This window comes from Bombus pascuorum, chromosome 15 (genome assembly GCF_905332965.1).
Source record: "Bombus pascuorum chromosome 15, iyBomPasc1.1, whole genome shotgun sequence".
Lineage (NCBI taxonomy): Eukaryota > Metazoa > Arthropoda > Insecta > Hymenoptera > Apidae > Bombus > Bombus pascuorum.
In genome coordinates this window covers 2466481-2482588 of record NC_083502.1, presented here as the reverse complement: position 1 = coordinate 2482588, position 16108 = coordinate 2466481, and the positions used below count along the sequence as shown (strand labels likewise).

Here is a 16108-nt window from a genome sequence, read left to right as displayed (position 1 = left end):
CAACGACGAGCGTCTTTCGATCGACAATAAATCTTTGCTGAACAAAGAAGATTAACTCCACGGCCTAAGGGAGGATCTTTCATGCGAACAATCGTTTCTCATCGATCTATGCACCACCTTTTTCTAGCGATGTCGAAATTATTGTTATTCCAAGATCGTCGAGGACGTCTGGCAACGCGACCTCGGTCTTTTAGCAAGGATAATCTTTAGCGAGAGTACCTGTATTTCGAAAAGAAGACAAAATTCCTTGGAAATCTCTGCTCGAAGCTCGGCGCCTCAAGTTTCAGAACTATCCTACACCCTCTCGGAATTATTCTTCATCTTGCGAAATACCGTTGGATTCCCATAAAAGTGCTGGCAGTTTTACAGGTTCCAAGGATCCATAGAAGGGATGAAACTTTCGAAAGCAAGGACCATGGGCAAGAACAAAAATGAACACGAAACATAAGACACCTTTGATCTGGACTTTCAAGATGGGCACAGCTAACATGACAATACCAGTCGATGAAGTAATCGTAGATAAATTAAATTGCTACAAAATATTCAAAAGAACAAAAAAAAAAGAAAATATATAGAGAGAAGTACTAAGTGATGCACGAGTATTAGCAGTGAGGAAATAATCTGTCATATCTATGTAGAGAGAGAGGAAAAGGAAAAGTGAGATCTTATGATCCATTGGAAGAGAGGCAGTCCAGGTCAAACTCGAGCGACTCTCGAGAGCCGGAGCGAATGTCAAGGGTGCACCGCTAAAATGGCAGCATTCATTAAAGAAACAGGGGGAGGGGAAGAAAAGCTTGAGGAATTTTAAATAAGAACAAGTAAACTAGAAAAAGTGGGAAATAACGAGAAGCTTCTTTATTTCAGTCAATTCTCAACTACCGTACACTTTCTCTACCTTCGAACACAAACTTTATATCGATCCTCCCCACGTGCAACCGGAAGGAACGCAACGAAGAAAGAACGCTCCCTCGAATCGAAACGCGAGCACATGGACAAATAATTTCGTTTCGTTTGCCCGGACCTTTCACGTCCGGTTTCCTGGAATTCAAAAAAGAAAGAAAAAAGCCGAAATGAAACCAAAAAGGGCTTGTGCACCCCTGAAGCATGAAAGGACAAGGAGTAACCGAGAAAGGGCGAGGGGGAGAGGGGGGGAAGCGATTTTTCAACTTCTTCGCACGGCTGCCAGATATTACTGAAAAAACCAAACCAAAAAGATAAGAAACAGAGACACACACGAAAAGACACACGTATACAGAAAAACTAAAAATGAAAAAAAATGGCACCTCGTGAATTAATCTCGTACACACGTTAAACAAAACAAGATAGAAACTTAAGAGATACATTAAGCAATGTAAATATACATATACATATAACGTATATATACATACATATCGATCTATACATATATATGTGAGTGTATAGGATCAATATATGTATATACATATAAATATACATGCAAGCTCTGTATATCTAATTACGTGTGCCGTCGAGCAAAGTAGATGTAAGGCAATTTTAAGGCACCCGTGTAATTTTTGCTCCGTGACGTAGGTGTCCACACAGCGACATTCTAGACACAGTGATCGATTAAAATAGATATACATATACATATATATACAACGTTTTAAGAGGCCATCCGATAATTTCCGAGTCGCAATGAAACAGCCGCGAGAGTGCGCCGCGATCGTTCGCGCGAGACGAGCCCAGACGAGTCTTGGTAATATTTTTTCTATGATTGAATTCCATCGTAGCGCAATCCCTGAGATAAAATATTAATCGAACCATAAATTGTAATAACGAGAGGGAGGGATTCATAATCGACAGAGAAATGCAAACCTAGTCGTGATTGAAACTCATTACAACACTACCTATGAAATAAAATGAAGAGTGCTTGTAGAAAATACTGTAAATACCAGGAAACAAGTTTTTCAGGAGGAAAAGAACACTTATGCATCAATGTAGTCCAAATTGATGAAAAAGACAATCCTGTATGTGCCATCTATTAGTTGCAAAGAAAATTCAATGTTCCATTCATTTATATTAAATAGATGGTATAGATAAAAGTCAAAAACCGATCTTCTAGGATTATTCATTACTATTTAGAAAGGAAACTTCACTTCAATTCTATACTGAAATATTCTCTATTAATATATAGAACATTCTCCAAGAAAAAAAAAACAAATTTTTTCAATTCTGTCACTTGTTGTGTTTTCTAGAAATACTCTTCAAATATTTTTCGAATCAAAAGTTGTTGAGTCGGAGTTGGAAATACCAAGCGTGAAACTTTAAAGGTAATAAAACAAGCTTCGAGAAAATATACTCCCGTTTTAAAAGATGACTGTTTAACGCTCCAGGGTTTGGAAGCTCCTGCTGTCGACATGAAATCCTCTCGTAAAAAAAAAAAAAAAAAAAAAAGAAGAAAAAAGGGAAAAAAGGTTCGCGAACGAGCTTAACAATTGGAGTGTTAGAGGACTCGTGCTCGTCTCGCGGCAAACGGCACGCTGAAACATGAATCTTCCATTTGGTACATATCACCTATATAAATATATCATATATAGCGAGAGTTGATTCTATCGTTAGAGATCTTTTCGTAGTTAGAGCATCGAGCGTTTAATCACCGTGTGACAGCGCGTGCACACACTAAAAAAAAGACAAAAGAAGAAAAAAAACAGAGAACAAAGCACGAGCAGAGAGAAGAAGAGAAGGTGTGTGTGTATGTGTGTGTCTGTGTCTGTGTCTGTGTATGAATGTATGAAAATACGAATGACAGAAGGAGAGAAAGGATCTGGTATTTTGATTAAAAACGAGAGAGAAAGAAACAAAGAAGTAGTACGACCATATTTTCTACCAAACGATATTGTTGGCTCTTAGACTATCGTCTCAGGCTTTTCTCGATAGTGGGCCTCGATCAGTCACTATTAAAGCTACTGTATCACTCGTCGATTAAATTGCAACTTCGCCTAACGAATTTCGAGGAAAAAAAAACCTTCGCTCGACCCTTGCGACAAGCATCGTATATTGTAAACGAATTCCAAGGCCCATCCACACGAGATAGGGTGATTGTTCGTTAAAACGATACCAAAGGATCAGAAAGACAACAGGGTACAACCTATACGAAACAAAGCTCAAGCCTAAAACAGGCCTAAGAAACAATTTTTCCCGCGAGACCTTAACCGAACGCCTAACTTAGATCTAACCGATGCCTAAGCTGAAACCTAACCTAAGCCTAATTCTACGATTTTAGCTTGTAACTTTAACTGGTGCCTGTTTTAGATCTAACTGGTTTGGGACCTAATCCAGACCCGTGAATACCTAACCTCTGCCACTATGCTCTTTTATTCGAAGAACTCTTTGTCGCGAGTGATTCGTAGCCTTTTTGGTGACACCAATTCGACGCGCACCATCGTTCCCAAGTATCCAGACAGTTGGATCGATTTTTCATTGATCGATGGCTGGGATTTTCTACTTAGGAAATCGGAAAAGAATACATTTTTCTTACCCAAACGTTAAACGTGATCGACGATTTTATCAAGCCGTGACTTAGGAATGATAAAAGATATCTTCTCGTATTTTATTTGACAAATTCGTCCCTGGAGAGATACTTTGCGTTGCTGGAAAGAAGTCTAACGTAAGAAATGCGGATAAGGAGCTGTTATTTCACATAAAGACAAAACAATACAGCAACACGTAACGATAAAAGATAAGGATCAACCTAACTCTAACCCTAACCTAACTTAATCCTAGCACTAACCCTAACCTTAACCCTAACCTTAACCTCTCTTGCGCCGCGTCGCTAGACTTCTTTTAAGCAAAACACTGTGCATGTAAGAAATTAAGTAAGAATTTGCGGAAGGCAATCGAGCGTCCGGATATTTCGCAGCGATGGCGTGTCTTCGTTAGAAATTTAGGCGAGTAAGCGGAAGGACCGTATACGCATCTGCGGCGTCCATGCGCACCCCTCTCATTAACGGCTAAGCACGTCCTCACATATCATTAGTTGATTACCCATGCGTCTTGTCGTGAAAACTTAATGTTAGGATTAGTGCCTCGACGTAAAACACGCTCGACCCATTTCACACACCCTGTCCACAAGAGGAGACCTCGCGTTCTCATTACTCGCGTCAAATTAACTGATCGACGTGTCCTCGCGGCTATTAGCCAATTAAGACAATTAACGATACGATCAACGATTAACATTTCAATCAAATTGAGTGTTGGATCGATGCTGCTATTTTTCGAACGTACGAAGGAATTTCGAATTTCTCGTCTAAAAAGGCTCAAAGTCTCTTTCTTCATTGGTATAACGAAAGAAAAATTCGATGATAAAAATTGAAAGTTAGAAGTTCAATCTTGATCTCTTCTCGGTGAAGAGCGAAACTTGCAATTGGAGAGTTCAATGGAAGCAAACTGGAGCCACACGTGTCCATGTTACCTTCGAGATCAAGCGAAGCAGGAAACGTTAGACAAAATGATAATCAAGCGTAGAACGCCGTTCGCGTGGAAGTCTGGGAACTGAAATGGGTCAATATTTGTCTTTAGATAGTTTGTTCCTGCGTGTGCAGCTCATAGTGTATAATTGATCGCGATTGATGCGTTCAGGATGTCACTGGCGGGCGCGGTGATGCCCCTGAAAGCACGCTGTTCCAGGAATCCTTGCTAACGTGGAACGGTGTATACGGAAACAAGCCTTTCTCCAATCAAATATCCCATATCTTTTCAAAGAAACAGTTCTTTTTCTTTTTCTCACTTCAGCCTTGTAGTATTTTACACGCGTTCTAGCTCCTACTTGTTCACAAATGTTTCGTTGTAACGTGATATCGTTATAGTGAAAATTACTTGTCGATACGGAAGATGAGATGTTTGACACTTTCGCTATTACCGACGCATACACTGCATCAAATCAGTTGCTAATAATGGTTACCATTTGAGGCTGTTAGAATCTAAAGTATCAAACTCGGCGTAAAAAAGTAAAATTTTCCAATATTGTTAAATGCATGAATATCCAGAGAATTTTCCAAATTTATTTCTCGAGAACGAAGCTTCGGACGAAAAATATTCATAACTCGATGTTTTTCAAATTCTGCTACTATCTTCGCTAAAAAATATGTGTAGAGAATGGAGGTGGCGAGAGTGTAAAACAAGGTTCCGTAACAGAGCGATTCGCGAAGAGACCAAGCTTCTGAACTGGCCTAATCGTTTCGAAGAAACGCGAGTATATGACTCGACAGAGCTATTCCGTGTTTCGTATCTCTGACTGTTCGTCGAATAACGAGAACCAAGCGCAAGAACGAACACGGAGAGAACAGGAAAAAGAGTAAAGAAACGCCAACAAACCGCGAATGAAAAGGGTACTTTTTTCTTCCTCTTTTCAATTAAAGAAAATAGATCCAACAGGTTAACGAAGAACGTGTCTACCGAGTTGAGGACCAAGCAGTAAAATAATATGAAAATTGCACAGACGCGATATTATTGGAAAATATGATATTCATAGTTCAAAGTAACTTATACAGGGTGCAATAGGAATATTTGAGCTGGTTCTGGAAAAGGTTCCAATAATCAAAATTAATTGGCGGAGAACCTTTTGACGTAAAAGAAACCTTTGGAAACTTTCTTTTCGCAGAAAAAAAGTTGGCGAGCTTGGAAAGTACAAAACAATTTTACAATAACACATACTGCACAATTGAGGACGTAAATAAAATTCCAATAATTTAACAGACATAATTCCGTGTGCGATTTCTTCGCGTCTGTTCAGATTAATATCCAGAGAAGAAACTAGCGATAGAAACATCGTTAAACGAATTCCTCGAAACGCTCCTTTTATAATTACGATGTCAAGAAACATAACTCGATATTGGATAATCACAATGATAAAAAACAGAATCGAGTACCTAAGGTAAATCGAGGTTAAAAAAAGAAGAAAAAAAGAAAGAAAGAAACATCGCGTTGATTTACTATGTTAATGGATTATCGAAAATCGAGAAAAAGTAGAAGAACGAAGGAATCGAACGCGGTTATTTCGCTAATTAAATGACTCGATGGTGCGTGAACGTGAACACTGTATTTCGTTTCTGGGAGGTTGCCGGTGGTTTCGTTCAACGTCGATGCGTTTCGACCGTGTGTATCGATGTTACGTGCGACCATCGTGCCGACGGACGCGTGAAAACCAATCCCGTGGAATTCATTCGGCGTTTTCTCTCGGCCGAGTAATTAAGAATTTATCAATTTTCATTCGGAATATTCGGTGATGTTTCATTTTTCATTTGCCTGTCAGCGGAGAATGGGAGAACCGCGAAAATACAGAACGACTGTTTGCACGGTTGGGCCTAATATTTGGTGGCGTTGAACTGACAATTAATCGGCACTTCAGTCGCACGCAATTTTTTCAAAACATTGTCCTATTTCATAAAAATAAATTTCAAGATATTCTATATCCTATATTCGTATCGTGATAGTTTAACGATTATGGATTAGTTGATTGCATTGAAAGTTTATGTCCTAACCTCTTAATGTATAAAAATCATTGGTTTTCGACTCTATTTCTCGTACAGTTTTAGAAATCATTTACGTCCACATTAGAGAGGTGAAATATATCTAACTTGGAACTTAACTAATTTTGAGTCACGATAAATCACGTAAAACGCTTCATTTACGTGAACGCAGCTTTCTACCAATTAGGAGTCTAACCTTCAGCCAACTAAACCTAACCTAACCTAACCTAACTAATCAAGGTTAATTCGTTGTAAATTCAAATTCAATTGGCCCGAGTCTTTCTACCGCAATCTTTTCTCAGCTTACTGTCTGGTCGAAATGAAATTCGACGCAGAATCAAAATTATCAATTATTCAAACGCGGATCCAACTTACGAGAAGCAAACTATTATTTAACTCGCAGACTAGGTCGAACTCAACCTAACCTAACTTCTGTATCAATTCTTAATCCGACTGCATCTAACTGGCGCTTAACAGCTATCGATCAGGAAAGTAGCGGGAAGCAAAGGAAAGGCGCGGTGCTCTGAAACGGAAGAAAAGAAAAGGAAAAAAATGTGAGAGAAACAGGTGGTGGTGACGGTGATGCGGGGGTGGAGCCAAAGGTGCAGCTGTAAAGCGACTAAAACGTACGACATAGTACTTTTCTCCTGCCTGTACTACCAGAATACGAGAGAAAAAGAAGAAAAAAAGGAAAATGGGGAAAGCAACGAGCCGTTCGCATAAAAAAAGACAACGACAAAGCGAAAACGAGGAAGATGAGAGTGGTACTTAACCGAGAGAGAGGCCGAGGCTAGCGTAGGGCTATACCACTGGGAAAGTAGTAGCGGCACAGCGAATCCGCTTAAACTGGGAGGAAAAAGCGAAAGAGAGACGAGGTTTTCTATAAAACCGGTGAGAGCCAGGGAAGGATGCGTAAAACGCTGACTGCGAATGCGAAAAGAAGAAAAAATAGCAGGAAAATAGAAGAAGCAACGAAACCAGATGTACCTGCGTCTATTTCCATCGATCGTTGTCGGAGATGGGACCGAAGTTTCCCTTTTCATCTCCGATCGCGTTTCTCGTGTTTCTCGGAAATTTTCTTAGGTCTACTGCGATCGCGGAATGTTAAGACGAAAAGTCAGTTAAACTATGCGAAGATCGATAATCAGATCGCGGATGTTTTTACAGTTTAAATTCCTACGAGTATAACTTCGTTTCGGTATAAATACGTAGAATCTATGCAAAGATTTGTTCAACCACTTAACATTGTAATATAAAAATTATTATAATTTAAAAAATACATTATTTCATTAATTCTTATTTTCCAATGGCAATGGTTTTTTCTTCTGGCTTCTAACGTTTCGTTTCTATAGTATTACATTTTTGTGACGGTTCGAAAGTATCATTAAACGATACGAATATTGCTAAATAATGGGGAATTTATTGTAATCGAAAATAATTAACTAGTACGTGAATGCAGCGGTGTACAGAGACTTTTTTTACATACAGTAGCCACTGTATATTTTCTATGCATTTTGCATCTCCCAATTCTTCATGAATTCATAGAAATCCGCAGTCCAGCAATATTTTAAAAAATTCGCGCTTTGGAAACACCAACGTAGTTGGTTGGAAACGCCTGTCCGTGAGTCACGGGACGCTTAAAGCAAATTGAAGTAGTTGGCTACAAAATATTGTACGATCGACGCCCGGTAATCTCGTTATTAAGAAGAAGAATTTAATATTTTCAGGAAAATTCAAATTACGTCGGATTCTAACGTTGCTTGAGTGTTTCATTGTCGATAAAGTGACAAAAAATTTCGTTTAAAATTACCAAGAATCCCCGCATTCTTACTGGCGATAGATAAAACGAATAAGATTAAAGAAGAAAGTTGATAGCAGATAAAGAGACTGATGGAGCGTATAAAGGAGAAATTTGGACCGCGAGCGAAAGGAAAAGTTGTGATTGAAGGTGGTAGAAGTGTTTCGTCGGAATGTTTCGCGGACATAAGTTAAAAATAGAGGCTGACGTATCCGCGTCCGTGGCAAGTCGAGAGCCGCCTAAATTATTCCGCCCGCAGAAGAGGAAATTTCTCGCTCTTTTGCTTCGTTCTTTTTTCATCCCCGTCAGCGCGCACCTTGGCGAAAAAGAAGGAGAGAAGGGAAAAAAAGAAACACGGAGAAAGCAGCAAGCCGCGAGGCTCGGTATACTTTGAGGCGAAGATGGAAACGGTGAAAAGAACAGATGAATACGAGTGCATACAGGCACACACCTGGCTTACCCCCGAGCACGCTTCAAAGCCACCCCTTTGATCGTTTCCGCGGGGCAAACTCGACCTAAGTGGGCCAACACCCGGATTCCGATCCAACAAACAACGATCCTCGCTTTATTTTTCCATGGAATACCTGCCATTCTTATGAAAAATACGACAAATTGTTCAGTAATAAGGGTACAGAATGCGACGCGTTTAGCGCCGGATACTCGCGTGGGATACGCGTCTCGATTTGACGTGTACTGCCGTGTAAAACGAAAGGGGAGTATCTGCGACGTTTGCTTAAGCGAAGTTATTGCTGCCAGATAGAACAGAAATAATTTATTTATATGCGTATGAAACAAGGAAACGGTATTCGCATGGAAAGCGAAGATATACGTAACAAGGTTTTATATTTTGGACGTATGTGAAATCGATGATTGCTTGTTAAATGGTAAAAGTGATTTTCCTGGAAACCAGCCTTTGACCAGATACGCCTGTTTGAATTAACACGGTAGTATAATAGTTTAATCGTAACTGTATCCAGCATGGTGAGTCGTTCGCGTAGATTCATTTATCGATCATGCTGAAGGAAATTAGATTCTCTTGCATCCGATAGCTTCGGACACGTGCAATGCGAATAATGCAGGGGATGGTAAGGAAATAATGCAAGGGATGGGAAGAAGCGTTAATCTCTTCGCTGAATCAAAGGAAGACAAGACCAACGCGCCAACACATTTTAGAGACTTTCATGTCAATCGTTGTGTGCTCAATAATTCCAACGCCTTTAATAGTCCCTTTAAACAAAGAACCATCATCTTTTTATCAAAGAATTTAAGGAAAGGTTTTGTTGAGATATATCTTCGTAGTATTCTTAAGATTTTCTTTTATCGTCCTTTACCTGTTTTCGAATGTCTTCTATGGTTCCCATGTTCCACTGTATTTCGAGGTGTAAGCAAACGAAAAAATAAAATAAAATAATATAAAATAAAATAATAAAATGAAATAAAATGTGCTCAACGAAGATAACCTCTCTTCTCCATATATATGCTTTAGTCGCGTGTCAGGATAGAAAGAGGAGAACAGCATAGTTTTCCAGAGAGATGAGGGAAAAAGGAAGGAAACTTCACTTTGTTTTAATATGCTAATTAACGACTATCATAGTGGACAGAATCGTGCATGTCTGTATATAATATATATAATGATGTAACACCATATGCAGACATATTCTATATATATATATATAACTGATTTTTATATATTATATATATTATATAAAACGATATATGTTATATATAATATAAATATATTATATATATATATGTGTGTGTGTGTGTGTATGTACGTAACAATGCACTTGCACGGAGTGCTCGCGCTTTCGCTTTTCGTCGACGAGAATTCGAGGTAAAGAAAAAGGGGAGCACAGGCTGAAACAGCGAAAGTCAGAAAATTAAGGAGCAAGAAAAAAGACAAAAAATCGCCCAAAAAAAGAAAAGGTATAGAAGAGGAAGGGATGTTAACGGAGCAAAAAGAAAAAAGAAGACGAAAGAGGGAAGAAGAGTATATAAAGAGCAAGGGTGAGAATGAAACCGTGTGTATGCGTGCGTGAAAGAATGTACTACGAGAATAAAACATGCGAGAGAGAAAGGGAGAACAAATTTTGTGAAATTGTGTGTCGCGTTAAACGTTGTTAGGTTACGAAGAACAAAAATAAATAAAAGATAAAGATATTATAAATGTTACACACCGTTGTACGTAATGATTAAATCGAAACCAAAAAGGAAAAAAAAATGAAAGAGGAAGAGAGCAGAGAAATGATGCTATGTATAAGAGAAATTAATGTAGTTACAATGAAATAAACGATACGACGATTACTACAAGTTCGAGGACTTCCTCCACCTTTCACTTCCGGTCCTCCACTTCCTCCCTAACGAATAACCAAATAATTACACAGGCTTCAACGACAACACGCGAGTACTAGGTGATTCTTTGTGAAGAAGTAAGAAGAAAATATAATACAAGATCTTTTCGTATGACGATTCGTCTTCGGGAAAATCGAGTTTGGAAATTTGTCAAGTATAGGAGGTGCTATTGGTCGCTCGGAAAGTTCCTTCCGATTTACATTTCCATTCGATATACATTTATTGAATTATATAGGTGTCATTTCGTTCCACAACCTTTCTCCGTCTTTCACGCGACTCGAATGTCCCATCCTTCCAGAACCTCTCAAATTTTTCGCCGAAAAGCTTTTCAATGTGACTCCTTACGTCGACCAAATTCCTTAAAAATCGGAACGAACTTTCCGAGCAATCCAGCAAAAAGATTTTAATAGAAATCGGCCTGAGTTTATAAAAGCTTTATCAACAGTCCAAATTTGAACGCCTATTGCGATTCAACTTGTATCTCCTTTGAAACGTCGGGACGACGTCCCTTGAGCTTCCATTTCATTTTGAGAAATAGGAACAAGGGACTGAATCTGAAAACTAATTGTTCGTAGGTTTAGCAGATTTAGCCCCTTACGACCTGTTCTTATTTCCAGAATTAAAATTTAAGCTCCGCGCTTTAATTTGTCTGGTAAGCGCTCGTCTCTGAAGAACAGGCTGTTAACGTAGATGGGCAAAATAATTTTCGAAAATTATTTGAGGCATATGAGAGTCAATCTGATCGCTATACCAACGCAGAAAAGGATTATTTTGAAGGAGACGGTAACCAAATTTAGATTGGGACATTGATAATATTTATAAAATATTCGCTGAATAATTAATAAATATTTATAAAACCAGCCCGGTTTCTTTTTAATAGCATCTCATACTTTCTCATTTATATGTCCGTTTTAATACGAGAGATCGCGATCGACAATCGATTGTGGAATTGACGAAGTTGAAATGGAATCACGTCCATATTCCACTTGAAATTTCAATTGTTATCAGAAACCTGATTAACGAATGCCGATTAACCTGACGCAAATGAAAATTCGAATTAACGAGGCCTTAATTAAACGCCAGCCAAGGAAGACCTGATTATTAAGAGGCTAATTAACAATCCTTGATTAACGCCTGTCCAATTAGAGGGTGGGGGGCCCTAATTAACGAACTTCTGACGAGGTGGAATTAGGACGCTGATTTAAGGAGCCTGCGAGGACAAGGAAGGTTTATTAAAAACATCGTACAAAAACGACTCTAAATTCACGATAGAAAATTTGTAAAATGTTGGAAATACAGTGGCGTGGAAAAGTTTCCGGCCTGGTAAATTTTCATAAAGAATTTTAAGGGATATTATACATCTGATACAGGCTCATGGGACATTTTTCCATTTAAAAGTTGTATAACTTCATTTTTCTTCTTAAATCTTCTTCAGTATCTTTTTAAATCTTTCTAAATTTTTGTTCCAGATTTGCAAAGTTTGGTTTCTTGGAAATTTATAATAGGAAAAATCCACGATGGAACAGCGAGTGAAAATTCTGAAAAAAAATAAGGTCCGATTACTATTTACGACGTAATAACAAACAGCAATCTTCGCAGATTTTACGGTTCTCGTTGATGAACAATTTTTTGAGTTTTCGGTGACCCAAAACTTCGTTGATATATTTATCTAGGTGGAAAAGCGTGACGTTTTTCCTCGGAACAGCGTTAGAAAGATGGAACATTGATTTTGAAAATAAAATTCAATTATTTTTACTCGTTGCTTCGTTATAAATATTCTCGTTACAAATATCCAAAAAAAAAACAGACTTCACAAATCTGAAACAAAAATTTACAGGTATACGATAGAAAAGAAGTTGTAAGATTTTAAACTAAGCGAGTGACTTACGGGCCACTCTGTATAGCTAGACAATATAATGTTCGTGTATTGTATGTGTATGTATCATGTATGCATGTGTACGTGCAGTATATGTATTCTTTTACTTATCATACCCTTACACCCAATATTACTTAAAATTATATTAGATGTCGCTCTTCGAATATAAAGCGAAAAATTTATCTGGAAATTTTTTCACGCCACTGTAGGTTGAAGGAAAATAGAAAAAAAAGAGATAGGAAAATTGGTAACCTATACGCGTCGATTTTTATTCAGATCGTTTCGAGACGTTGGATGACAAGTCGTAGAACTTTTATTTTTCGATAAAAGAGTCAGCCAATCCTCGCTTCTACCCTGAAAATCGATTTTATATCCGATATGAAGTCGATAGACGTGCCATTCTTCGTTAACGGTAGAAAAAGAGAATAATACATTTTTATGCTTGGAATTTAAAATCGTACGAGAAAAATTAATTGAAATTGGTTAATACCGTACAATTTCGATTTTTTCTTAGACTACAGTATATCGGACGTGGCTATTTAAAGGGTACAATATCATTTTAAAAATCGTCGTACGCAATATATTATAAGTAAACCCAAAGCTAACCTAAAACTAACTATGTAACTTCTTCATTTTTATTTGAAAATTCGTTTAGTGTGCAAGCAAGTGGCAGTGTAGATATTTAAAAAGATAAAATGTCACGAAAGAAGATATTACAAACGATTCTGAGTGCTTTTAATCTTTCGTTGAAACTGAACCTAAACCTAAACCTAACCCAAAACTCGTGTTATATTTTGTCATTTTTATCTGGAATGGTCAAGCAAGTGTCAGTATCGATATTTAGAAAATCGATTTAGAATATCATTAAAGAAAGTGTTGTAAATATGTTTTATTTTATACTAGAACTAAACCTAACCTAATACTCGTGTTCGATTTTGTCCTTTTTTTATTAGAGAATTCATTCAATACGGAAGCAAGCATCAGCAGCGGTGATAAATCTTTATAAAGAATAAAGAACATGAACACACTCCAACAAGTTTTTTCTCTTTATCCGACAGCGAGCCAGCTGGCCAGTAAGTTCCATTCTTTTCCTTATTCTCTATTTATTATTTTTCGTTATTCGAATTTATTGTTAATATATCTTAAATTTATTTTTTAGCCATTTGCTGTTTACTTTCTACCACTTAATCCGCAGAATTGTTTGCAACACTTTTCTCATAATATTCTACCTCTTTAAATAACCCTTTTTATATATACCGAAGTTTGAACAAAATCGGATACCAGCCAAATTCTGAAATATTGGCTGAAATTATTTAAAAATTGAAGAGGAAATACTGGATGCAAGGTTGTAATTAAAAAAGAAAAATCGATTGAACACTTAGTCAGAGAGGAAGGTTGAGGATTCCTCTGGATCAGCTTCCTCTTTGACCGTTTCCATCGAGCAACACGACTTCTTGATTGAAACAAGGACAAGTGGTCCGCGAAACCCGTTATAACACGGCAAACCACATTTAACTATCGGATATTTTTAGAACCTGATCGATAACCCGATTGCGTTACTGCCAACCAGTTGATGATTCTTCCTCTTCTATGTTCGTTTCGTCGAAAAGTTAGTGGAAACTTGGGATCGCTCGAGAAATCGCACAAAAATTCCGATTGGCCTTTGCTAGATCCACCAAGTTGCGTCATACGCAAACTCGTGGTAAAGCGATTAGCTTAGCGAATAGAGTTTCGTGAATCATGAACGACAGAACCTGATCTTTCAACCTGTTAACTCGTCATTCGAATAAAAGTTTCTTTGTTTAGAGATTCCCTGTAATTTTATATGCAGGATGTCTCAGCTGACTAGAGACATTTCGCGTTATCGATGATGGGAACAAATAGGAGAAACCTTTATTTGATTTGGAGGGGCAGGTACGACGGTAAGCGTGACATTTTTCTGTGGCTCATATTTCGCTAGATTTTAAGGTCACTGATGTATTTTTGAATGGAGCTTGAATAAAATTCCAAAATCTTGCATCGTTCCAAAATTCTACTGCCTTGAATGCTCGAATCTTCCTTCAAACATTCACCGTTTATATTTTGTTCCTAGTGCTGTAACAGATCGAAACATAACACACCAAAACCTTTTAATTTTTCCAAAATATCACGACACTTGTTATCCAAGTTACTCGTTGAGAATCCTTTAATCCGTGGGATTTATTTTATCCTGATCGCTCTAAGAAATTTAGTATCAAGACGTAAGTAAGCAATGATCCTGAACTCTCTTGCTCCTAAATTCTTCCGTATTCTTCGTAGACTCTCGAAAATTTCAACGCATGAAACCGACGTGGAATCCCGAGAGAAAGGTTGCTGCGTTCGAAAATGCAACTGGAAGGAAATGAAATTCTACGCCACTGTTATATTTTTTTCTTCGCTGTTCCGAGAAGCCGGAGGACCAGAGTAGCGAGAAGCGATAGAGGCGTTCGCGGGAGATAAATCGAAGTAGACAAGGCGAAACTCAGGGCACGTACCACGAGAGAAAATTTTCTCGGTGGCGCGCAAAGTGGCGGAGGAATTTGCATTCCAAAGTGCACGGGCCTGATGCGCCGTGCATTCGCTAGCAGCGTCGCTTTTCGCACGTTCGAGGCGAAATAAATCATTTCGTGCTAACTTTCGGTTTAACAAACCGCTCACTCTACCTCACGTTCAACATTTAAAATATCCGCAATAGCTCACAAAACTGTTGCCACAGTTGGCACGGAAATCTTTCTACGAACATATTCTGTTCGTTATGATGTCCGAAACGTTTAAAATTTCCTTGCCACTGTCGTGGAAGATCACTATCTTGATTATGTAATGGTCAAATTTGAAACGAATCTAGAAACGTGTATACCGTGGCTCGCGGAAATATTCCGACGCTGTTGGCAACTCTTTACGCGTATACTATACGAGACATTTTGAAGTTTCACTGGCATCGGAGCTTATCGTGATTATAATAGTAAAATATGAAGCCAATCGAAAAACGTATACACGATGGCCGACGAAAGGAACTCGTTCAGCGTGCATTGTACAAAACGTTTTAAAACTTCATCGACGCTGTAACGAGAGACTATCGTGATTGTAGTGGTAAAATTTGAAGGCTGTGTAAAAACGTATACACTGTGGCTGAGGGAAATATTCGAACACCGTTAGGAACTATTTATGCGTACACTGTACAAAGCATTCTGAAACTTCATTAGCACTGTAACGAGACAAGACTATGACCGATATCGGGAAAATTTTTAACGAATTTAAAAACATGCATAGAAGTTGGGAAATATTTATTGGCAGTGTATACTTTGCAGAAATCACGAAAATATTGAAACGATTAATTATTCGCTATATTAATAAATAAAATAATAATTTAACGAGACCATCTTTTTAGACCATGCTAATCGCATGCTTGAAAATTTGAACGTTACGTAATTTCTATTAATTTTTTACTAACTGTACGTTTGCAATAAATGTCTTGTAAATTTCGTACGCATCTTCGAATCGCTTTCAAACTTTACTGTTACAATCGCGACATCCGTGCCTCGCCACAGTGCTAACGAGATTTCAGAATGTTTCGTATAA

General features: G+C 38.0%; 1 long non-coding RNA gene across 1 annotated transcript; it reads left to right on the top strand.

Moving 5' to 3' along the window:
* Nucleotides 1-12744: 12744 nt before the first annotated feature.
* On the top strand, nucleotides 12745-14528 carry LOC132915009 (uncharacterized). The gene is made up of 4 exons (XR_009659738.1): nucleotides 12745-13057; nucleotides 13465-13584; nucleotides 13671-14213; nucleotides 14320-14528. It is a non-coding gene; the product is annotated as an uncharacterized LOC132915009 (long non-coding RNA).
* Nucleotides 14529-16108: the final 1580 nt, after the last annotated feature.